A 26,743-nucleotide genomic window follows, 5' to 3' on the forward strand; every position below is an offset into this window, starting at 1 on the left:
AGGTTCTGTCCGTGGGTTTTTCATAAATTGTTTTGATTGTGTTGAGGAATGTTTGTTCCACACCCAATTTGCTTAGAGTTTTCATCATGAAAACTTTAGGTAAGTTTTCATCATGAAATGGTGTTGTATTTTATCAAATGCTTTCTCTACATCTATTGAGATAATCATATGTTTTTTCTTCTGCAGTTTGTTAATGTGGTGTATCACATTGATTGATTTGCGAAAGTTGAACCATCCCATTTTTATATCATAAGTCAAATAATGATTCTTTCTTTTTACAATAACGAATCTGTTGTCCATTTTCTTAGAACCATTGACCTTGTATTTTAAGTTGCTTCTAGATTCTGTCTAGACACACATGGCATATGTCTTTTCTGATACTGGCTCATTTCTTTAAGTATCATGGATGCCAGTTGCATCAATGTTGTTGCAAAAGAGAGGATTCTTTTTTTTTTCTACTACTGATAAACATTCTTAGAGTATACACGCCAGGATTTCTTTATCCGGTCATAAGTTGATGGATATCTGGGTTGATTCCATATCTTAGCTATTTTGAATTGAGCTGCAATGAACTTGGGGGTACAGATGACCCCTTTTCATGCTGATTTCATTTAGTTTGGGTAACTTTCTAGGAGTCAGTTGTCTTGGTCTCATGGAAGATCTATTTTCTTTCTCAGAAATTTCCATACTGTATTCCACAATGACTGCATCAGTTTACATTCTCATCAACTGTGGATTAGGCTACCTTTTTACCTGAGTCCTCTCCAGAATAGGTTGTTAATTGATTTCTGTATGAGAGCCATTATGATGGGTAAGGTGAAACCTGATGGTGGTTTTGATTTCATTTCCCTGATGGCTAGTAGTCCTGAGAATTTTTTAAGTGACTTTGGCCTTTTCAGTTTCTTCTTTTTGAAAAATGCATGATGAAGGTTTTTCCCATTACTTAACTGGATGTTTAGTTTTTTTGTTGTTGAATTCCTTTCACTCTTACAGGGTTCTTGCTATAGAACAGCCGGGACTTGAGCCTACGAAATGTGGGATGCTAGCACTTAAGGTGGAAACTTAACATACTACACCACAGCCCAGCTCATTTCCATTATTCTTTTTTTATTTCTTTTATTTATTTATTTTTTTGACAGGCAGAGTGGACAGTGAGAGAGACAGAGAGAAAGGTCTTCCTTTTGCCATTGGTTCACCCTCCAATGGCCGCTGTGGCCGGCGTGCTGCAGCCGGCTCACTGCACTGATCCGAAGCCAGGAGCCAGGTGCTTATCCTGGTCTCCCATGGGGTGCAGGGCCCAAGGACTTGGGCCATCCTCCACTGCACTCCCTGGCCATAGCAGAGAGCTGGCCTGGAAGAGGGGCAACCGGGAGAGAATCTGGTGCCCCGACTGGGACTAGAACCCAGTGTGCCGGTGCTGCAAGGCGGAGCATTAGCCTATTGAACCACAGCGCTGGCCTGCATTATTCTTAAAGATAAGTGGAAAAGCACCAGATCACGCAGATTCTAATCATCTTTTAATAGCCTTTACCCCAGTAGAGGTTTCTTAAATTAAATGTCCCCATCCTCTCTAGTACAGTTATCAGTTTTTCATAGAATTACTTCTTTCTCCCCAAAACCTCCATCAGTGTCTTCAGCAGCTATAGTCTGAGAAGCACTTTAGTAGGAGTTATCATAACTTTATGTGGCTGTCTCAACATAGCAACACTTCCTGAGTCATACTCAATTGTGTATGAATAGCCATTAGCATGTGTGTCTTCCAATATCCAAGTCAATTTGTCTCTGAGTCTTTGCATTTTACAATTGTGTGTGTATGTGTGTGTGTGTAAAGGCAAGATCACTGGAATTGAAATTCTATATTTTTGCGTGTAAAAACTAATTCCCAAGTTAATGTGCCAATGATATCTGATTATAATTCTATCATCCATAGCTAGATCATATGTTTATGTATTTTCTGAGTAGCATATTCCATGCTGACTTACCTTTCATGAGTTGTCTGTTGTATGATAGGCTTGTTTATTTCATTAAAATGAAACACGTTGACATTTAGCTTTAAATTCAATGTGAAATTGGCCTGTTTTCAGTTACTGTTCCATAGTATCCTTAAGGCAAATAAATCTAAGCACTTATAAAGGAGAAAGGAAAACCAACTGCAATCCCATTGCTCAGAGGCCGCTCCTATCTAAATAGTCTTTCAGACTTCCTGTACACACACTTGTTTATTTCTGCAGGGCCATCTGGTGTTCCCATGGAGATCGCTTCCATTACATGGATGTTTCAGTTCACCCAGTCTTGACTTGGAGCTGTCTACTGCTATTATGCCCAGGTCTCCCTTCCTTTCAGTCAGGTCAATACCGACCACAACACTAGAGGGAGCCTGAGGCCGAAGATGGATTTGAACATTCCTGCAAGAATGCAGTGATGCAACTGAGGTGATTTGGGGTGGGTATAGGGCTTTTTCTTGTAGAACCTCTCAAGTCAGCTCCTCCAGAGTAACACCTGAAATTCGCAGAGAGCCACACATCAGCCATAATGAATACCTCCACATCGATCTGCAGCCAAAGTCAGGAGGCTCAGCACTGTGAGCACAAGTTTCTCATGAGAGGACAGAGGCAGGAACCATGTCCTGTACAGGAATATGGGTCACGTGTCACAAGGAATGAGAAAAGGCCCCAACCCACCTTGCTCTTTTGGTGCAGAATATGAGGTTTTGGGTCTTTATGTGTGCGACCCCGGAGGGCCGAGCTGCAGAGGAGCAAAGTGTGTTCCTGCCACTGCCCCCTGTTGGCTCCTCACTGCTCTGTAGCTCAACAGGCCTTTCCAGGCTCTGTGCCAGGTTGTGAGACCTGGAGAGGAGCTGGGTTGGTGACTCTGGGGGTTCTCCTGGGGAATTGTGAGGAGGGCGAGTCCTTCTGGTTTCTTCCCCACTGTTTTGGTGAAACCTAGTAATCCTGTAATGTAAAATAATTCTAATGCACCTTGTATCCCTTGGGCCAGGAATTTACATCTTACTTGAACAGTATATTATGGAAGTTTTAAATTCTGGAATAGGAAGTCTTACCTCACTGAGATGCCAACTTTTTAAGAGGAGGGTAATTTTGTTTCCTTGTTTCTGCAACCCTCAGAATCACCTTGAACACTTACTGAAACAGGGAGACTGCTGGGATGCACTCTGTGATGCCTTATCTGGTAGACCTGGGGGTGGCTGTGGCATTCAGCTCCACATGTGGTGACTAGGAGCCTCTCCCAATTCTGCTTCCTTGTGTTTTGGATTTCCCTTATTCCTCATTAAATAAAAATGCAAGTTTATTGATCTGAAAGTCCCTTCTCTTTCTTCTCAAATAAAGCATGAGAGTTTCTACAACAAAACATCAAGGTCTTTCAAACAATATCATTCTGATTAGTTTGCTGAATTTGCTTGAGAAGAAAATCCCAGAAAGAAGGGAAGTGGATTGTTAACAACTGTACATTTTTGCATGAACCAGCAACAGACAAACGCCAAGAGCCATCAAAATAGGAAAAGATTTGTGTGTAGGTCCCCATCAAGCTGGGGCAAATTAATGTGGAATCCCAGATAAACACTGAGTCTGAAGAGGAACATGAAATCATTCAACATGGGATCATCCCATGATCAGGAGAAACCAACATGGTTCTTAAGTGGAGGAAAAGACCGTGATAAGAACACAGGTACTTCACAGGTGAAAAATCATTCAATAAGGACCTTATAAAGCAGCCTTATTAGACACATGGAAGAAAAATAGACCATTGTTGATGACAGCAGAATAAAACAACATTGAATTTAAAATAACTGCTTTAGACTCTAAACTCCCAACTGTTAGATTTCCCAGCATCAGAATATCTCTTACTACTGATTACCTGTTCAAAGAGATAAAGGATGGAATTACGTAATGTATCCACATGCAAACTGTCTGCAAAAGCCTGTTTGGCAGAGATCATATATAGCTTTATAAAGAAGAGGAGGTGGAGGATGAGGATGAGGAGATGAAGAGGGCAGAGGGATTAGAGAAACACTAGAAAATGACAAAGGAAAAGAGGAAGAATAGAGACATGAGAAAATATTTTTTTCTTTTTTAAAATATTAATATATTAATTTATTTATGAAAGAGTTTCACAGAGAGAGGAGAGGCAGAGAGAGAGAGAGAGAGAGAGACAGAGAGAGAGAGAGTTCTTCCATCCAATGGTTCACTCCCCAGTTGGCTGTAATGGCTGGACCTGCACCATTCTGAAGCCAGGATCCAAGAACTTAGGGAGATTACTGATGCCATAGACAGGAGTGTCAATTGGTAAAGTCAACAACAGGAGTCACTGTGCACTTACTCCTCATGTAGGATCTCTGTCCTTAATGTGCTGTGCATTGAGATTCAATGCTATAACGAGTACTCAAACAATATACTTCACTTTGTGTTTCTATGGGGGTGCAAACTGTTGAAATCTTTACTTAATGCATACTAAACTGATCTTCTGTATATTAAGATAATCGAAAATGAATCTTGATGTGAATGGAAGGGAGAGGGAGTGGGAAAGGGGAGGGTTGTGGGTGGGAGGGACGGTATGGGGGGGAAGCCATTGTAATCCATAAGCCGTACTTTAGAAATTTGTATTCATTAAATAAAAGTTAAAAAAAAAGAAAATGAATCTTGATGTGAATGGGATGGGAGTGGGAGCAGGAGATGGGAGGGAAGTTGTGGGGGGCAACCACTGTGATCCAAAAGTTATACTTTGGAAATTTATATCTATTAAATAAAAGTTAAAAAAAAAAGAAAAATAGATCGCAGCCATTAAACTTCACTAGGTGGCAGGCTTTTGATCTATAGTACTTGACATCCCCCCAATAAATGATTCCAACATCTTCTAAATGTTCTACATTTTCATGATTCTCCTTCCTTTAAGCTTTAAACTTGAGTTAGTTTCCTGATTTGGGATGGAAGCTGATGCTCAGGTTTGATAAGGAGGAAGCTTGAGTTATAAATGCCAAGTCTTGCACTCCACCATTCGCCACACTTAGATATCCTGCCTCTGCTGGCCCCTTAGCCTTCAGGTGAGGTAATCAATCCCATGACCTTGTGCAGAGTCATGTTCATGTTGATGCTGTTTTGGGAATCATTTAATCGTGTGCCAATATAAATAACCATTTTTGGCCATGAGTAGAACATGTGCAAAAACAAAGACTGATTTCTATTTAATTCGTTTTTCTTTTCCCTTGAAAATCAGTTTCTTTTCCTCATGGTTCATGGGATTTAGACAAAATATTCCAGAGCCTTTCTGCCATTTGCTAAAAATACAAAATCCAAGGACTTGGGATAGCCAGCTGTTGACACAAATGAAATTAACCTGCATTCTTCCCCATTTCATTGTTGTGTTAGTCACCTAGAGTTTCCACATAACAACATACCATGACTTTGTGACTTAACAACAGGAATTTATTTTTTAGAATTGCTGAGTCTGGGAAGACCAGGATCAAGATACATGAGGTTGGCGTCTGTGAAAGACACATTTCCTGCCTCAAGGAGAGACATTTTTCCTTTCCTATTCTCACTATCTTCACCAGTTAGAGAGATGTAGCAATCTCACTGCACAATCTCATATTGAAAATTTCTAAGAAAGTAGTTAGGTAAGTCATAAAAAATTGTACTTACCTCCCAGAAACCACATCAGATATGATCGTACTAAAGAGCAGTATCTCAGCCTATGCATATTTGCAGAGAACATTCATTCTATAGAGGTTATCACATTGGAGTTGATAATAATCATGGTTGGAGACATTTCCCTAAGGATCCCTATACCCTTCTTGCATGTTTCAATCCTAGATAGAATAGTGCTCTTGGTGCCCTTCTCTTTAGCATCTGTCCATAATGTATTCTCTCTCTCCCTTGGCAGACTGTGTTTCCACTGTTAAAAGGAGGTGGCAGAATACCTTGTTTTTCCCCATTTGTAGGGCTGGGGACTGAGTGAGCAATCACTCTACATCTTACCCTGTCATCTAGACCCTCCACCACTGCCAGAGGTCAAACCAAGCCCCTTAGGATGACAATGCAGTCTATTTGCATGAGCTCATTTCTAAGAGGAACAGAGAAGTGTTCTTTCCACAGCATCTTGAGACTGTTTGCATCAAGTGTACAATTCCTAATGTCCCTATAGAAGCTGTTATGTACACCTCATATACTGTACAATAAATTAAAAATGTTATCATAAAAATTAAAAAGGGCAAGCATCAGGGATGGAGAGGAAGGGAGGGAGGGAGGGAGGAAGTGAGAAGTATCATATTAGAATTTTATCTATAAACTATATTAAATCTGTTCTCTTTATATTAATAAAAATAAATAGTAAAATGAAAACAATTCAGAGGAGGCTGAGTCAAATTTGATGAAATGAATCTTGGCCAGGGCAGAAGGCAGGGTTCCCTAGGGTGCTGGAGAGGGCAGTTGTCTCTCATCATAGCCACGGTGAACCTCCTGCTCTTCTTGTCCTCTGATTTTCTCTGTCCCCAGCTCAGGGGCCCAAGGTGCCTGGGCCAGTGTTTCTCTCCAGACCCATGTGCTGGATGCCCTATCCATGCCTGAAGTGCATATATTTGAAGCTACACAAGGTCCTCCTGTTCACACCAAGTTATCCAATAGCTAGAAGCCTTTATGGGCCCATGAGAATGCGTTACTTTATAATTCAGATAGGGAAACAGAAGGATTTTTTGACAGGGAGGATGTTTCCATGTGCAGAATTAATATATTTGTCTTTTTAGTTCAATACTTTTGTGAAATGAAATTTTCAATTTGTCTTTATTGGAGAAAGAGGCCTACCTAAGTGTAAATGCCTCAGTTCCACAAAATCATCACATCACCCTGATCTTATGCTTTCTATTACTTCATGTAAATATTAAGACATGACAAGTGGGATCACATAATTATATCTTATACCTATTATTATTTTACTTTGTAGGGTTAGCATAATTTTAGTTTCTTAACAATTTTGGGGTGTTTCTAAGTTTTCTAATTGCATTCCTAGTTTGTGGTACTGCAATTTGCTGTACTATAATTAGGTATTTTATATGAGAAGCAGAGAGACAAAGAAGAAGATCACCAATCTGCTGGTTCACTCCCCAAATTGCCAACACAGTGAGATCTGGGCCAGGCCTAATGAAGGAACCAGAAATTCCATCCAGGTCTCCCATGGGCATGGGTGGCAGGGAACCAAATGTTTTAGCCAACACCTACTGCCTCCCAGCGTTTGCCTTGGAAGGAAACTACATACTGAAGTAGAGCAAACTGAAACTGAGGTACTCCAATTTGGGATGAGGGTATCTCAATATTGTCCTAATTGCTTTGAAAAACACCTGCTCCAGTAGAAAGATCTTTGATTGAAGATCGATTATAACAAAGAGATCTACAGTATAATTTGAAAACTAATGAATTGATAAGATGGAAACTAGCTCAGTACATTGCTATTTATATTTAGTTTTACTTTGTTATACATGAATAAATTAGAATTTTATATTTTTAGAGAGTAAAATTGACCACACTGTGGAGAACAATTAAGTCAAGTTAATTAATCTGCAACAATTTTCACTGTTTGCAGTCAGAGTTATCTATATTTTAAAGCAGTTAGAGGAATATAGTCTAAGAACCCACTAGCCCTGGCCCTGGCCCTGACCCAGGGAAATATCCTGTTTCAAAAACTATACAGAAGAGAATTACCACTTCATGTTTACTTTTTTAAAAGATTTTATTTATTGGAAAGGCAGAGTTACAGAGAGGCAGAGGCAGAGAGACAAAGAGATCTTCCATCTGCTGCCTCACTCCCAAAATGGCTGCGATGATCAGAGCTGGTCTGATCTGAAGCCAAGATCCTGGAGCTTCCTCCAGGTCTCCCACATGTGTGCAGGGGCTGAAGGACTTGGGCCATCCTCCACTGTTATCCCATGCCATAGCAGAAAGCCAGATCAGAAGTGGACCCGCCGGGACTTGAACCAGCACGGTATGTAACGCTGGCACTGCAGATGGCTGCTTTACCTGTTATGTCATAGTTTCAGCCCCTCATGTTTACTTTTTTTTTTTTTTGACAAACAGAGTGGACAGTGAGAGAGGGAGACAGAGAGAAATGTGTTCCTTTTCCGTTGGTTCAACCCCCAATGGTCGCTGCGGCTGGTGAACTGCGACTGGCGTAATGCACTGATCCGAAGCCAGGAGCCAGGTGCTTTTCCTGGTCTCCCACGCGGGTGCAGTGCCCAAGGACTTGGGCCATCCTCCACTGCCTTCCCAGGCCACAGCAGAGAGATGGACTGGAAGAGGTGCAACCGGGACAGAATCCAGCACCCCAACCGGGACTAGAACCTGGTGTGCTAGCGCCGCAGTTGGAGGATTAGCCTATTGAGCCGTGGCGCCGGCACTCATGTTTACTTTTAAAAGAGGGATTTATTCCTCATTATCCATGTACAAATTGTTTCTCATTGTTTGTATTAGTATTTTTATGGATAGATAGGTATAGATAGGTTGATCATATGTATACCTCATGTCTTCATATATTATTTGATTTCTTGTTCTTTTTATCTTAATTTTAACTTGTTATTTCCCTTTTAAAGAACTTTGTGCAATGTTATTATGAAGTTGCTGCTTATCTTAAATATTGATGAGTGTGGGATCTTTACAGTAGAAACAAACTCGAACTTGAAAGAGAGTAAAATATAAAAATCTTGTGTCCTCTACTTTCTGCCTTTTTTTTATTTTCAGGTAGTTTATTTAATGAATATAATTTTCCAAAGTACAGCTTATGGATTACAATGGCTCCCCCCCATTACGTCCCTCCCACCCGCAACCCTCCCCTTTCCCACACCCTCTCCCATTCCATTCACATCAAGATTCATTTTCAATTCTCTTTATATACAGAATATCAGTTTAGCATACATTAAGTAAAGATTTCAACAGTTTGCTCCCACACAGAAACATAAAGTGAAAAATACTGTTTGAGTACTAGTTATAGCATTAAATCACAATGTACCGCACATTAAGGGCAGAGATCCTACATGAGGAGTAAGTGCAGAGTGACTCCTGTTGTTGACTTAACAAATTGACAATCTTGTTTATGGCATCAGTAATCACCCTAGGCTCTTGTCATGAGTTGCCAAGGCTATGGAAGCCATTTGAGTTCACTGACTCTTATCTTATTTAGACAAGTTTATAGTCAAAGAGGAAATTCTCTCCTCCCTTCAGAGAAATGTACCTCCTTCATTGATGACCCGTTCGGTTCGCTGGGATCTCACTCGTGGAGATCTTTCATTTAGGTTCTTTTTTTTTTTTTTTTCCCAGAGTGTCTTGGCTTTCCATGCCTGAAATACTCTCATGGGCTTTTCAGCCGGATGCGCATGCCTTAAGGGCTGATTCTGAGGCCAGAGTGCTGTTTAGGACATCTGCCATTCTATGGGTCTGCTGTGTATCTCACTTCCCATGTTGGATCATTCTCTCCCTTTTTGATTCTATCACCTAGTATTTGCAGACACTAGTCTTGTTTATGTGATCCCTTTGGTTCTTAGTCCTATCATTATGATCAATTATGAACAGAAATTGATCACTGGACTAGTGAGATGGCATTGGTACATGCCACCTTGATGGGATTGAATTGGAATCCCCTGGTATGTTTCTAACTCTACCGTTTGAGGTAAGTCAGCTTGAGCATGTCCCGAATTGCACATCTCTCTTCCCTCTCTTATTCCCACTCTTATATTTTACAGCAATCACTTTTCAGTTAAGTTTCAGCACTTAAGAAGAATTGTGTATTGATTACAGTATTCAACCCAAGTATTAAGTAGAACAAACAAAAAAAATACTAAGAGGGATAACATATCGAGTTTTTCATCAACAGGGCTATGCTGATCAAGTCACCGTTTCTCATAGTGTTCATTTCACTTTAACAGGTTTCCTTTTTGGTGCTCAGTTAGTTGTCCCCTATCAGGGAGAACAAGTGGTATTTGTCCCTTTGGGATTGGCTTATTTCACTCAGCATAATGTTTTCCAAATTCCTAACAGGGATCACTTTTCAGTTAAAATTTAAACACCTAAGAATAATTGTGTGTTAATTACAGAGTACAACCAATGGTACTAGAACAAAAAAATACTAAAATGGATCAAGTATTACATTGCACATCAACTGTCAGGACAAGAGCTGATCAAGTCACTGTTTCTCATAGTGTTCATTTCACTTCAACAAGTTTCCCCTTTGGTGCTCAGTTAGTTGTCACTGATCAGGGAGAACATATGATATTTGTCCCTTTGGGACTGGCTTAATTCACTCAGCATGATGTTTTCCAGATTCTTCCATCTTGTTGCAAATGACTGGGTTTTGTTGTTTTTGACTGCTGTATAGTATTCTATAGAGTACATGTCCCATAATTTCTTTATCCAGTCTACTGTTGATGGGCATTTGGGTTGGTTCCAGGTCTTAGCTATTGTGAATTGAGCTGCAATAAACATTAATGTGCAGACCGCTTGTTTGTTTGCCAATTTAATTTCCTTTGGGTAAATTCCAAGGAGTGGGATGGCTGGGTTGTATGGTAGGGTTATATTCAGGTTTCTGAGGAATCTCCAGACTGACTTCCATAGTGGCTTGACCAGTTTGCATTCCCACCAACAGTGGGTTAGAGTACCTTTTCCCCACATCCTCACCAGCATCTGTTTTGGTAGATTTCTGAATGTGAGCCATTCTAACTGGGGTGAGGTGAAACCTGATTGTGGTTTTGATTTGCATTTCCCTGATTGCTAGTGATCTTGAACATTTTTTCATGTGCCTGTTGGCCATTTGGATTTCCTCTTTTGAAAAATGTCTATTGAGGTCTTTGGCCCATCTCTTAAGTGGGTTGTTTGTTTTGATGTTGTGGAGTTTCTTGATTTCTTTGTAGATTCTGGTTATCAACCCTTTATCTGTTGCATAGTTTGCAAATAATTTTTCCCATTCTGTTGGGTGCCTCTTCACTCTCCTGGCTGTTTCTTTTGCAGTACAGAAACTTCTCAATTTGATGCAATCCCAATAGTTGATGTTCGCTTTTACTGCCTGTGCTTCTGGGGTGTTTTCCAAGAAGTCATTGCCGGTACCTATATCTTGCAGGGTTTTCTGGAACCATTGCCAATCTGTTTAAAATGTTGCACATAAGAAGTCATTGCTGTTGTTTTCTTCCCCTTGGAAAGTTGTATTCTCCCCTTATGATTGTTCTGAATAATATGTACTAATTTTCTGAGCTCTTTAAAATTTGAGTGTCAGTAAAATAAATGGTATTAAAGTAAAAAGAAATGGAATTATACCCCTAAACCTGCAGGCATTTAATGTACTCACCTCAGAATATAAAGAAATATAGAAATAGACCACATAAAAGCAAAGATGCAGTTAAAGGCAAACACCAAACTGAAAACTTCATAAATAATGTATTTTGAAAGAATCTTACAAACTTTCAGGCCACAGCAGTCATTGAATTGGATTTGAGGCCAGTCATGTTTGGAGCCTTTTCCCTAAGGACTCCTGTGCCCTGTATGCAGGTTGGAGTCTAAGACCAATCAACATGTTCTGGTTTTGGTTTTCACCACTGAAGAGATCAACAGGAGCCCACATCTTCTACCCAACGTGTCTCTGGGATATGATGTCTTCAGTGTCCTACACAGTAATCGAAGGATGTTACAGACTCCCTTCCTTTGGTTCTCAGGGATGGTTGAGAGTATCCCGAATTACACTTAGGGAAGAGAGAGCAGTTCTGCAGCGGTACTGACAGGGACAATGTGGGCAACTTCTGCCCAAATTGGGACACTGCTGGGACTCTACAAGTTTCCACAGGTGAGCGGGGTGTCATGAGGAGAGAGAGCTGTTTTTGGCTGATGCCAATCTCTGGTGCTTTGAAGGGTGAGAGGAGGATACTGGATTTAAGCACCTGTTAAAGTACATAAACTCAAAGGGCAAATACTCAGGAAAATGATGGAAAAGCCATATTTTCTTTTTGAAATGCAGAAGAGAGAGAGAGAGAGAGAGAGAGAGAGAAGACAGAGTTTTTTCCTGGAACTATTATATTGTTAATTTTTCCCTAGAATATTCTAAAGGAGTGAGGATGACTAGAAAAAGAAAAGGTTAGTTAAATGAAAGTTGAAAAAATAAATGTATCAATGGAATCTGAAAAAAAGAAAATATTTGTGAACATAACAGTTCATCTTTAAATTAAAAAAAATCATACAATATAACCAGTTATTACCAATGAAATAATTCTATTGCATTTTGATCATGTAACCTTAGTTCAGCTATAAATGTTAATAAAAACCAATATGTCCCCCCCAAAAAAAAGAAAAATAAAAATAAATGATTGATTGTTTTTTTCCTATGACCAGTTTTTTTTCTTATTTTTATTTAATAATAGGACATATACCATTCTATGAGTCTGCTGTGTATTCTGCTTCAAGTGTTGCATCGTTCTCTCCTTTTTAATTCTATCAGTTAGTATTAGCAGACACTAGTCTTGTTTATGTGATCCCTTTGACTCTTAAATCTATCATTATGATGAATTGTGAACTGAAACTGGTCACTTGGACTAGTGAGATGGCATTGGTACATGCCACCTTGATGGGATTGTATTGGAATCCCCTGGCACATTTCTAACTCTACCATTTGGGGCAAGTCTGATTGAGCATGCCCCAAATTGTACATCTCCTCCCTCTCTTATTCCCACACTTCTATTTAACAGGGATCACGTTTCAGTTAAATTTAAACACCTAAGAATAATTGTTAATTAAAGAGTTATGACCAGCTTTTTAAAGAGACTTATTTATTTATTTGCAAGTCAGAGTTAAACAGAGAGAGGAGAGACAGGGAATGAGAGAGAGAGAGGGAGAGAGAGAAATTCTTTCATCCAATGCTTCACTCCCCAATTGGCTGCAATGGCTAGAGCTGCACTGATCTGAAGCTAGGAGCCAGGAGCTTCTTCTGATCTCCCAGGTGAGTGCAGGGACCCAAGGACTTGGGCCATCTTCTGCTGCTTTCCTGGGCCATAGCAGAAAGCTGGATTGGAAGTGGAGCAGCCAAGTCTTGAACCAGCGCTCATATGTGTTGGCACTTCAGGGCAGGGCATTAACCCACTGCACCACAGCGCCAGCCCCCTCTGACCATCTTTTGATTAATGCCTGTCAGAACTGAGATTATGATTTTTGGAAAGCCTGTTCCTCATGTTGCTTCATATTTTATTTTCCCTTTGGCTAACTTTCAGCCCTTTTGATCCTATTCTGAGTGACAATGGCAATTTTCCTCCCTTCTATCAGATGGCTCCCAAGGAGATGACTCTGGTGCATGGCATGGTGTCTCTGATGCTTCATTTCGGTTGGACATGGGTGGGGCTGGCCATCTCAGATGATGAGAAAGGTATGCAACTTCTCTCAGAATTGAGAGCCGAGATGGACAGGAATGGAGTTTGTATAGCCTTTTTGAAAATGATCCCTGTTACTGTGTTGCTGTATTACTCAAGAACCTCATTGTATCACTGGCAGATCATGAAATCATCAGCAAATGTTGTTATTATTTTTGGTGACAATGAATCTTTTTTAGGCCTGACCTTTGGAAGGTGGCAACATATAATGATGTGGAAAGTGTGGGTCACCACTTCATAATGGGATATCACCACTGGGAGGAGACATTGCCTACTTGACTCATTCCATGGGGCACTCATTTTCTCACATCACCATGGTGAAATTTCTGGTTTCACAGATTTTATCCGAATAGCCAATCCATCCAGATACCCAGAGGACCCTTTCCTTGCTGACCTGTGGTTGCCATATTTTAATTGCTCTATTTCTAAACTTGACTGTAAAGCTTTGGAGAACTGTCCACCCAGTGCATCCTTGGAATGGTTGCCTTGGCACCATTTTGACATGACAATGACAGAAGAGAGTTACAATATATACAATGCTGTGTATGCTGTGGCTCATGCCATACATGAGATGATTCTTCAACAAGTAGAAATGTCACCAGGAGGAAATGGAAATGGACTGGTGTTTTCTCCTTGGTAGATAATGGCTCTGCCATTGGATGTTACATACTGTCACTTGTTGCCAAGATGTTTTAAGCAAACCAGATCATTTATAATCCTTCTCCAAAAGCATTGGGGAATATGACTTGTATGTATTGCCCAGGACATAAATGTAGACTTGGTATAAGTGATTGTCAAGAGCATGGAGCCAAGTGGGCAAGCAGAAAGTCATTGTGAATTTGACTGATGCTCTGTTTTATATAAGGCCTCAACAGCCTGCCCTTTTACTGCTTTCTATAGAAGAAATCTAGAGGTTTCCTGTGAAGTTCTTTTTAAAATTTTTCAGAGAACGGATTTCAGATATTTCATAGAGTTCTGAAAAGATAACCGTACTTTCCTCCCAACAGGAAGAGGATTAGTTCTTTAAGTTGATAAAAGATGTTGAGCCTTATCATATAATGTAACTAAGCAGAAATGAGTCACTGATAACCTCACTTTGCAGATTGATGTCCTGGATACTTCAGTAGGAAAAGGGTGTGGGTTTGATCAACAGCTGAGAATTGTCTGAGCAGTCAGCCTCCTTACTGTGTAGGTGTGCATGTTTGGGAGTTTTCTGTTGATTCTTACTGATATTTTAGAAACATTATGATTGGTTTTCCGTGGCCTTTCATTTCTGTTACTCCCTTGTGTGCCTGTAATACGTTGACATCTTCAGCAAGGCATTTCAAATGATAAGAGACTTTCAGTAATTTAGGCTTTGTGTCTGAACCCTGGGATGCCCTTTATCATCAGATGATGCATCTCTTTTAGCTGCAACCTTTTCTGAAGAACCTCCAGTTTAACAATCCTGCTGGTGACACAGTGAATTTCAATCAGGGACACAAATTGAGTGGAGAGTATGACATTCTCAACTATTGGAATTTCCCAGATGGTGTTGGAATTAAGGTGAAAGTAGGGAAGTTTTCTTCATATGCTCCACATGGTCAACACCTGTCTTTATATGAAACTTTGATAGACTGGGCACAAAAATTGAACAGGTGTATTGGAACTAATAATAATTCTTTACACTACTCATAAATAGCCAATCTTTAAAAAAAAGATTTACAGGGGCCAGTGTTGTAGCATAGTGGGTAAAGCTGCCATCTGTAGTGCCAAGCATCCCATATGGGTGCTGGTTCGAGTCCCAGCTGCTCCACTTCTGACCCAGATCTCTGTTATGGCCTGGGAAAGCAGTAGAAGATGTCCCAAGTCCTTGGACCCCTGCACCCATGTGGGAGACTGGGAAGAAGCTCCTGGCTCCTGGCTTTGGATCAGCCTAGCTCCAGCCATTGCACCATCTGGGGAGTGAACCAGTGGATGGAAGACCTGTCTCTGCCTCTGCCTCTCTCTAACTCTGCCTTTCAAATAAATAAATAAGATTAGTAAATAAAATAATAAGATATTTTTAAAATATCTTTTAAAAAGATTTATTTATTTGAGAAGCAGAGTTAGAGACAGAAAGAGGGAGAGACAGAGGGAGGTCTTCCATCCAGTGGTTCACTCCCCAATTGGCCACAATGGCCAGAGCTGGGTCTACTTGAAGGCAGGAACCAGGAGCTTCTTCCATGTTTCCCACGTAGGTGCCAGGTCCCAAGGACTTGGGCCAACATCCAATGCTTCCCCAGGCCATTTTCAGGGAGCTTGATTGGAAGAGGAGCAGCAGGGATGTGAACTGGCACCCATATTGGATGCCGATGCTGCAGGCAGAGGCTTAACCTATTATGCTACATCGCTAGCCCCAAATGATTAATATTGTTGTGGAGGTTTCTGTTTACTCATAGCACAGTAAATGGCTATTTATGCCATTTAACAATACACCTTCCCAACTAAGAGATTTTTCTTACTGTATTTCTGCTGGATATGAAGGGAACACAACTATTCAATAATATTTCTCAATTCTCATACATTTCACAGCATACAATAAACATGGCATTCAGTCCATAAAATTGGATGTAGATGTACGTGCAAGTAAAGTTTATTTTGATTTCAGTATTGTAAAACACCCTAGTTGGTAGAAGAATGGGTGGTACTCTCAGTAGTGACCAACACATATCTGATTGTCCTCAGCTTCCCCAGTCCATATGCAGTGCGAGTTGTAGCCCTGGATTCAGGAAGACCCCTTGAGAGGGAATGGCTGCCTGTTGTTTTGATTGTACTCCATGCCAAGAGAATGAGATTTCCAATCAGACAGATAAGTGTACCTATTTGGAGAAATTCCTCATTTCTCCTTCAATCTCCCCCATCCATCCAAGGAAGTGGAAAGGGCCCAGAGGAGAACTGCAGAGACAAGGATCTCCACTTGTAAGTTAATAAGGAAATTATTATTATAAATATTTACCCTACCCTATTATGTTACTTTGCATCTGCCTTGAACAAGACAGGCAGATATAAACAAATCTCCTATCTTCTGATCCAGTTCCAAAATGTCTGCAGTGGCCAGGGCTGGACCATTCCTGGAATCAGGAGCTGAGAACTGAGTCCAGAGCTCTCATGTGTGTGTTAGGAACCCTGCCACTTCAATCTTCACCCCTGCCTTCCAGGGTCCTCAATGACAGGAAACTGGAACAGGAGCCATATCTGGGAATCAAACCTGGTTACTCAAATGTGGGACATGTGTGCCTTCACCAATAGTCTAAACATTCACTCAGTGACATATGTGTTTTCAGGCATTATTTTACACGTACAGCAGACATTAGAGGCTTTATAAAACTCCTCTTGACCACCGCTCAGTCTCCTGAGTTCCATCTTCATCATGGAGTGAACACAGGTATCATATGTATCTACTTTTCATTTAGTGTGAAACTACATTTAGATCACATTGAAGACACAAATACTACAAGTCCTTATTTTCCCAGGACCTGGCACTGTTTTTCAGTGGAGCACGTGCTTATAAAGGTTGTGTTTGATTTACTGGTATGTATTACTGATGTGTAAAACATGTTTATGATATACCATATTCTGAGTGAGGAGATTGTATTTCATGCTCTTTTCTAGTTCACAGGTAAGAAAAAAAAAATAGAGGGAGTTGGCAAGATGGCAGAATAAGAAGGGAGCACACTGATAGTCCGGGGAGAGACAGTTTAATAAAAGTGGAGATACTGCAGGTTCAAGGAACAGTAGGGGAAGAAACAGCAGAAGAAACGCTTCCAGAACGAGTGATTCACAGTGGACTTGTGTGGAGAGTGTGGGAGCCCACATTTCAGGACACCAGTGGCAGACTCAACACACCAGCGCTGGAACACGTGGTGAGCCGAACCTCAATAGCTCGAGACACCAGCAGGCAAGCAGAAAGAGGAGACTAGAGGGAGTGACCCCATGGGGAAAAGTTCACCCGGCTAACTAGAAGAGAGAGAGAGAGAAAAAAAAAAGTGACTCATATGGACTCAGGTTTCTCTCTCTCCACTCACCTCTCAAAGGCGAGCAAGACAAAGAGCAGGCGCCATCTTGGACATACATCATAAGCAGAGCGACCTCAGGTCTGCACTGACCCTGAGCCTAGCAGAAAAACCCGATTCTGGGTGGGGTGAATTAACAGGAGATTAGGACCTAGTGAATTTGTGGTGCTACTGAACCGAGACTGTGAAAAAAGACGGTGGGGGAGAGAACTCACAGAATTCACGTGAGTACTCTCCAGAGACGCTACAATTCTGTAACTTTGGCAACCCAGTGGGAGACTGAAGGACAATTTGAGCCCACTCTGAGGGCAGAACAGATTCCCAGTGTGGTCCTTGGGAAAGAGCTTCCAATCTCTGAGTCCTGTGGGTATATCATTTGCCTGCTAACTACCTCCAACTTCGTTCAGCTGTGCGGAATTACTTCCCTTTTGAATCAAAAAAAGAAAGAGAGAGAGGGAGAGAGATTTACCACGCCTAACCTGGGAGTGTCACCTTTGGCACACCAAACAGAGCTCTCAGGCCACACCCATCTCAAGCCTCTAAGGCTCCATCAAAAACAGACAGTCCACTTAATCTAGAGTCATAGTATAACAAGAAAAAGCACCACAGTGAAGAAACCAAATATCTCCAATATGCCAAATAACAAACGCAAAAACTGAGGTAATAAAAACAAGGAAGTCACTATACACCCCAAATGAAAAAGACACCCCAATTCAAGATTATGAAGATGATGAGCTAGAAGAAATGCAAGAAGCAGATCTCAAAAAATTGATAAGAACATTAAGAAGTTCTCAAAAACAAATTCTTGAACTACAGAAATCCTTAATGGACAAGATAGAAAATCTCTCTTGTGAAAATGAAATATTAAGGAGGAATCAAAATGAAATGAAACAACTAATAGAACAGGAAACAGTGATAGTGATGAGAAATCATAATGAAGTGAAGAATTCAATAGATCAAATGAAAAACACAATAGAGAACCTTACAAAGAGAATGGGTGAAGCAGAAGAGAGAATATCGGACTTAGAAGATAGAGAACAGGAAAGGATACAGTCAGACCAAAGAAAAGAAGAGGAAATTAGAAATCTAAAACATATTGTCGGGAATCTTCAGGATACTATTAAAAAACCAACATTCAGGTTCTAGGAGTTCCTGAAGGCATGGAGACGTAGAAAGGATTAGAAGGCCTTTTTAGTGAGATATTAGCAGAAAATTTCCCAGTTTGGAGAAGCACAGAGAAATCTTAGTACAGGAAGCCCACAGAACCCCTAATAAACACGACCAAAAGAGATCCCCACCACAAAACGTTGTAATTCAACTCACCACAGTGAAACATAAAGAAAAGATCCTAAAATGTGCAAGAGAGAAACGTCAGAATACTCTCAGAGGATCTCCAATCTGACACACAGGTGTTTCTCATCAGAAACCCTACAAGCTAGGAGGGAATGCGAGATATAGCCCAGGTACTAACAGAGAACAACTGCCAGTCCAGAATATTATATCCTGCAAAGCTCTCATTTGTGAATGAAGTTGAAATAAAGACCTTTCACAGCAAACAGAAATTGAAAGAATTTGTCGCCACTCTTCCAGCCCTGCAAAAGATGCTTAAAGATGTGTTGCACACAGAAACACAGAAACACGGTCATCAATATGAAAGAAGGTAAAGGAAGGAAACCTCACAGCAAAAGATCACAGGGAATTCAAAGCATATGTTAGAACTTATCTTTGGCAAACGGCAGGGCAAAGTTACCACTTATCATTAGTCACATTGAACGTGAATGGCCTGAACTGTCCAGTTAAAAGACACCGATTGGCTGATTGGGTTAAGGAACAAAACCCATCTATTTGCTGCTTACAAGAAACACATCTTTCCAACAAAGATGCATACAAACTGACAGTGAAAGGCTGGAAAAAGGTATACCATGCCAACAGAAATGAAAAAAGAGCGGGCATAGCCATCTCAATATCGGACAACATAAACTGTACCACAAAAACTGTTAAGAGAGACAAAGAGGGACATTATATAATGATTAAGGGATCAATTCAACAGGAAGATATAACAATTATCAATGCATATGCACCTAACTACAGGGCACCGGTTTATCTAAAAGATATGTTAAGTGACTTAAAGGGAGACTTAGACCCCAATACAATAGTACTGGGGGACTTCAATAGTCCACTCTTAAAAATAGACAGATCAACAGGACAGAAGATCAACAAGGATACAGTAGATTTAAACAACACTATTGCCCAAATGAATCTAACAGATATCTACAGAACTTTCAATCCTACACAGAAATCATTTACATTCTTCTCAGCAGTGCATGGAACCTTCTCTAGGATTGATCACATACTAGGCCATAAAGCAAGTCTCAGCAAATTCAAAAGAATTAGAATCATACCATGCAGCTTCTCAGACCATAAAGGAATGAAGTTGGAAATTAGCAACTCAGGAATCCCTAGAGCATATGCAAATGCATGGAGATTGAACAACATGCTCCTGAATGAACAATGGGTCATAGAAGAAATTAAAAGAGAAATCAAAATTTTCTGGAAGTAAATGAAGATAACAGCACAGCATACCAAAACTTATGGGATGCAGCAAATGCAGTGTTAAGAGGAAAGTTTATATCAATAGGTGCCTACCTGAAGAAATTGGGAAGGCACCAAATAGAGGAGCTTTCAGTTCCCCTCAAGGATCTAGAAAACATACAGCAAACCAGACCCAAATCTAGTAGGAGAAGAGAAATCATTAAAATCAGAGAAGAAATCAACAGGATTGAATCCAAAAAAACATTACAAAAAATCAGCCAAGCGAAGAGCTGCTTTTTTGAAAAAATAAAGAAAATTGACACCCAAATAGCCCAACTAACTAAAAAAAGAAGAGAAAAGACCCAAATCAATAAAATTAGAGATGAAAAAGGAAACATAACCACAAACACCACAGAAATAAAAAGAATCATCAGAAACTACTACAAGGACTTGTATGCCAGCAAACAGGGAAACCTATCAGAAATGGATAGATTCCTGGACACATGCAACCTACCTAAATTGAACCAGGAAAATATAGAAGACCTAAACAGACCCATAACTGAGACAGAAATTGAAACAGTAATAAAGGCCCTCCCAACAAAGAAAAGCCCAGGACCAGATGGATTCACTGCTGAATTCTACCAGACATTTAAAGAAGAACTAACTCCAATTATTCTCAAACTATTCAGAGCAATTGAAAAAGAAGGAGTCCTCCCAAAATCTTTCTATGAAGGCAACATCACCTTAATTCCTAAGCTGGAAAAAGATGCGGCATTGAAAGAGAATTACAGACCAATATCCCTGATGAACATAAATGCTAAAATCCTCAATAAAATTCTCGCCAATAGAATGCAACAACACATCAGAAAAATCATCCACCCAGACCAAGTGGGATTTATCCCTGGTATGCAGGGGTGGTTTAATGTGCGCAAAACAATCAATGTGATACACCACATTAACAGACTGCAGAAGAAAAACCATATGATTATCTCAATAGATGCCGAGAAAGCATTTGATAAAATACAACACCCTTTCATGATGAAGACTCTAAGCAAACTGGAAGCATTTCCACTGAGATCTGGTACCAGACAGGGATGCCCACTCTCACCACTGCTATTCAATATAGTTCTGGAAGTTCTAGCCAGAGCTATTAGGCAAGAAAAAGAAATTAAAGGGATACAAATTGGGAAGGGAGAACTCAAACTATCCCTCTTTGCAGATGATATGATTCTTTATTTAGGGGACCCAAAGAACTCTACTAAGAGACTATTGGAACTCATAGAAGATTTTGGCAATGTAACATGGTATAAAATCAATGCACAAAAACCAACTGCTTTGTATACACAAACAATGCCATGGCTGAGGAAGAACTTCTAAGAACAATCCCATTCACAATAGCTACCAAAACAATCAATTACTTGGAATAAACTTAACCAAGGACGTTAAAGATCTCTACGATGAAAATTACAAAACCTTAAAGAAAGAAATAGAAGAGGATACCAAGAAATAGAAAAATCTTCCATGCTCATGGATTGGAAAAATCAATATCATCAAAATGTCCATTCTCCCAAAAGCAATTTATAGATTCAATGCAATTCCAATCAAGATACAGAAGACCGTCTTCTCAGATCTGGAAAAAAATGATGCTGAAATTCATATGGAAACACAGGAGACCTCGAATAACTAAAGCAATCTTGTACAACAAAAACAAAGCTGGAGGCATCGCAATACCAGATTTCAGGACATACTACAGGGCAGTTGTAATCAAAACAGTATGGTACCGGTACAGAAACAGATGGATAGACCAATGGAACAGAATTGAAACACCAGAAATCAATCTAAACATCTACAGCCAACTCATATTTGATCAAGGATCCAAAACCAATCACTGGAGTAAGGACAGTCTATTCACTAAATGGTTCTGGGAAAATTGGATTTCCACGTGCAGAATCATGAAGCAAGACCCCTATGTTACACCTTACACAAAAATTCACTCAACATGATTTAAAGTCTTAAGTCTATGACCTGACACCATCAAATTATTAGAGAGCATGGAAAAACACTGCAAGATATAGGTACCAGCAATGACTTCTTGGAAAACACCCCAGAAGCACAGGCAGTAAAAGCGAACATCAACTATTGGGATTGCATCAAATTGAGAAGTTTCTGTACTGCAAAGGAAACAGCCAGGAGAGTGAAGAGACAACCGACAGAATGGGAAAAAATATTTGCAAACTATGCAACAGATAAAGGGTTGATAACCAGAATCTACAAAGAAATCAAGAAACTCCACAAAAACAAAACAAACAATCCACTTAAGAGATGGGCCAAGGACGTCAATAGACATTTTTCCAAAGAGGAAATCCAAATGGCCAACATACACATGAAAAAATGTTCAAGATCACTAGCAATCAGGGAAATGCGAATCAAAACCACACTGAGGTTTCACCTCACCCCAGTTAGAATGGCTCACATACAAAAATCTACCAACAACAGATGCTGGTGAGGATGTGGGGAAAAAGGTACTCTAACCCACTGTTGGTGGGAATGCAAATTGGTCAAGCCACTATGGAAGTCAGTCTGGAGATTCCTCAGAAACCTGAAGATAGCCCTGCCATTCAACCCAGCCATCCCACTCCTTGGACTTTACCCAAAGGAAATTAAATTGGCAAACAAACAAGCGGTCTGCACATTAAAATGTTTATTACAGCTCAATTCACAATAGCTAAGACCTGGAACCAACCGAAAAGCTCATCAACAGAAGACTGGATAAAGAAATTATGGGACACGTACTCTATAGAATACTGTACAGCAGTCAAAAACAATGAAACCCGATCATTTGCAATAAGATGGAGGAATTTGGAAAACATCATGCTGAGTGAATTAAGCCAGTCCCAAAGGGACAAATATCATATGTTCTCCCTGATAGGCGACTACTAACTGAGCACCAAGGGAGAAATTAACACACAATTATTCTTAGGTGTTTAAATTTTAACTGAAAAGTGATCCCTGTTAGGAATTTGGAAAACATTATGCTGAGAGTAATAAGCCAATCCCAAAGGGACAAATACCACTTGTTCTCCCTGATAGGGGATAACTAACTGAGCACCAAAAAGGAAACCTGTTAAAGTGAAATGAACACTATGAGAAATGGTGACTTGATCAGCCCTCACCCTGACTGTTGATGAACTACATGATATGTTATCCCTCTTAGTATTTTTTTTGTTTGTTCTACTTAATACTTGGGTTGAACACTGTAATCAATACACAATTCTTCTTAAGTGCTGAAACTTAACTGAAAAGTGATTGCTGTAAAATATATGAGTGGGAATAAGAGAGGGAAGAGATGTGCAATTCGGGATATGCTTAAGCTGACTTACCTCAAACCGTAGAGTTAGAAACATACCAAGGGATTCCAATGCAATCCCATCAAGGTGGCATGTACCAATGCCATCTCACTAGTCCCAGTGATCAATTTCTGTTCACAATTGATCATAATGATAGGACTAAGAACCAAAGGGATCACATAAACAAGACTAGTGTCTGCAAATGCTAGCTGATAGAATCAAAAAGGGAGAGAAGGATCCAACATGGGAAATGAGATACACAGCAGACCCATAGAATGGCAGATGTCCTAAACAGCACTCTGGCCTCAGAATCAGCCCTAAAGGCATTCGGATCTGGCTGAAAAGCCCATGAGAGTATTTCAGGCATTGAAAGCCAAGACACTCTGGCCAAAAAAAAAAAAAAGACCTAAATGAAAGATCTCTGTGAGATCCCAGTGGAAAGAACAGGTCTTCAAAGAAGGAGGTACCTTTCACTGAAGGGAGGAGAGAACCTCCACATTGACTATGACCTTGTCTAAACAAGATAAGGATCGGAGAACTCAAAAGGCTTCCATAGCCTTGGAAACTCATGACTGGAGCATAGGGAGATTACTGATGCCATAAACTAGAGTGTCAATTTGTAAAGTCATCAACAGGAGTCACTGTGCACTTACTCCTCATGTAGGATCTCTGTCCTTAATATGCTGTACATTGAGATTTAATGCTTTAATGAGTACTCAAACAGTATATTTTGCTTTGTGTTTCTATGTGGGTACAAACTGTTGAACTCTTTACTTAATGTATACTAAACTGATCTTCTGTAAAAAAAAAAAAAGAAGAAAAAAAAAGAAATTATCAATTCCCAACTTGACTCTCACTGGAATTAAACATGACAATAGGTCTGATCTGATTTCATCATCATTTAAAAAATCATCTATTATTTTTCACTTTATGTTTCTGTGTGGGAGCAAACTGTTGAAATCTTTAATTAATGTATGCTGAACTGATCTTCTGTATATAAAGATAATCAAAAATGAATCTTGATTTGAATGGAAGGGGAGAGGGAGTGGGAAAGGGGATGGTTGGAGGTGGGAGGGACGTTATGGGGGGGAAGCCATTGTAATCCATAAGCTGTACTTTGGAAATTTATATCCATTTAATAAAAGTTAAAAAAGTGTCAAATAGAAAAAATATTATCAACTTTTATGATGTTGTTGCTAAAGTTCAATTTATACAGAAATGTATTATCTCAGATTCCATATATGTTTATGCAGTTAGAATATATATTCCCTAAAATAAGTCTAAAGTTCTAGAATGGAAGCATTCATTACAAGCTATAAAAATATCAATTATCAAATTTAGCATTAAGAATGTAGAAGATAAAAATGTTAAATGTGAAAGAAAATCTTAAGCAAAAATTATTGAATATATCTGGGTGATAATTTTTTAAAATTCATGTACAACTATTTCGTAACACACGTTTGCCACAAATTTTGTGAATCCTACTCATTGCATGGAGTTCATCCTCTCCATTCCCAATTTTTTTTTTTTTTTAGTAAATCATGTGCATTCACATTGACTCTACTTTTAGTTTCTACACATTAGAGAAAACAGTGGATACTTGCTCTCTGAGTTAGATTGACTTTTCTTGTTTATCTGAATAGAAACAAGTTTCATCATTTGACTGGTAATAAACTTAACTCATGAAGACATTATATTTTCATTTTTAGGGAAGTCACTGAATTCTGTTGTGTATTTTGTCCCTACAATGCATCTCACTTTGCATGAGCACCTAATCAAAATCTCACTAATGACATCAGAGCCGTGGCTAGGCCATAGAAAATGTGTTTTGCTTAAAATATTTAGGGACCACATTTACAGTAATTTGAGTTTAGAAAACTTTTGAGTGGAAAAATAGAGTTCTCATATATATGCCCTCTCTACCCCACTTACTAGATTTCTCCATTGGCAATACCTCACACAGGTATGCAAGCTTAAATTATTAGTCCTTATTGATCCTCATTATTGCCTATAGGACATGGCATCCATTGTGCTCACTCTTGTATTGTGCAGAATTTAGATTGGGCTATGGTTTAATGGTACATAGCTGACCTGATGGTGTCCTACATAATAATCCTGAAAGTCACTTGCATTCAAGAAGTACAGGTGTCTGCCCATGGTGTTTGTGGTGGTGGGGATAAAGAGGTGACATTCAGCTGGTATTGTCTGCTTTAGAGTAAAAAGCGAGCAGTACTCAAATAGTCCCAGGTTTTCATGAGAGCAACAACCAAGGTTGTAGGCGTACAAACAGATCATCATGGGATTCCATGGTTAACAGCAACATGGAAGGGTTTTATGCTTTACAACTAAAGATGAAGTGATTAGACATGCAGAATGAAAATATCTGAATTCAGGGTGATTACTGGTTCCACACTGATTGAAAACCACATGTCCTAGTGGGTATCTCTGTAAACAGGATTTGTTTGGGGTCTATGTGCTAACAAAGCGATGTGTGGCTGCCCAGAACACTGGCTGAGGGAGGCTGCCCTGTTGCACTTTGGGACATTGTATTGTGTGATACTGGAATTTTCTTGTCTGAATCCTTACAGAAAGCCTTGACTGATGCCTCCCTTTATGCCCTCTGATGCAATCCCAGTACATAATTGGAAAAAGTTCATGGAGAGGTTTATTGACAAACCCTTGCAACAAATGTAACTATCAGGGGTTTCTTCCTTGAATCTTTGTCTCCATGGACTTGGAGGAAAGCCTGGCACCTGGGGCAAGGAGGATGATTCACAAACATGTTTTTCTTCTTGTGTTTTTCACCAGGACAGAAGACCTGAACTGCAGAGCCTCAGGGCAGGAAAAGTATCAGATTCCCCCATGGATGAGTGGACAGCTGTTCGAAAGAAGTCAGATGGAGCAGTATTAAAGTGGCTAGTTTCAAGCAATCACACACACACACACGCGCGCACGCTCTATGTATGCACCTGCATGACCCTGCATGTTCACTGCTGTTGTGTCCTAGGGTTTTACACATTTGAAGATGTTTCCTTTGATTTTTCTGTTGCTCTTTCTGCAGCTGTTTCCCCTTGTGACATGTCAGGATGGTCCCGACTGCTATTCCCAGATGGACCAGAGTTTTTACAAGGATGGAGATATTGAGATTGCTGCTTTTTTGCACATTTACACATATGAGGTTCCCAGAACCATGATGAGGTTCAGCAAATATCGAAGATTCAGATGGTAAGTTGTCCTTGCCATAATCATTTTCCATTAATTCACATATTACCTACTTGTTATTAGGTCTGCAATTCTATAGGCAAATATGTTTTGTATCCCTGCCATGTCCATCTTCGGTTCCTCCTAAAAACTGCTAGTAATTGATTCGGGGCATGAGAAAGACATTTCTTTCTGCCTGGCACCGTGGATGGTTCAGGGAAATAGTGTCTCAT

General features: G+C 39.9%; 1 pseudogene; it reads left to right on the forward strand.

Annotated features, from left to right (window-relative positions):
* Positions 1-8,143: 8,143 nt before the first annotated feature.
* LOC127490094 (vomeronasal type-2 receptor 116-like) overlaps positions 8,144-26,743 on the forward strand; it is a 29,456-nt pseudogene continuing 10,856 nt past the window's right edge.

The sequence above is a fragment of the Oryctolagus cuniculus genome (assembly GCF_964237555.1).
Source record: "Oryctolagus cuniculus chromosome 16 unlocalized genomic scaffold, mOryCun1.1 SUPER_16_unloc_1, whole genome shotgun sequence".
NCBI classification, from domain to species: Eukaryota; Metazoa; Chordata; class Mammalia; order Lagomorpha; family Leporidae; genus Oryctolagus; species Oryctolagus cuniculus.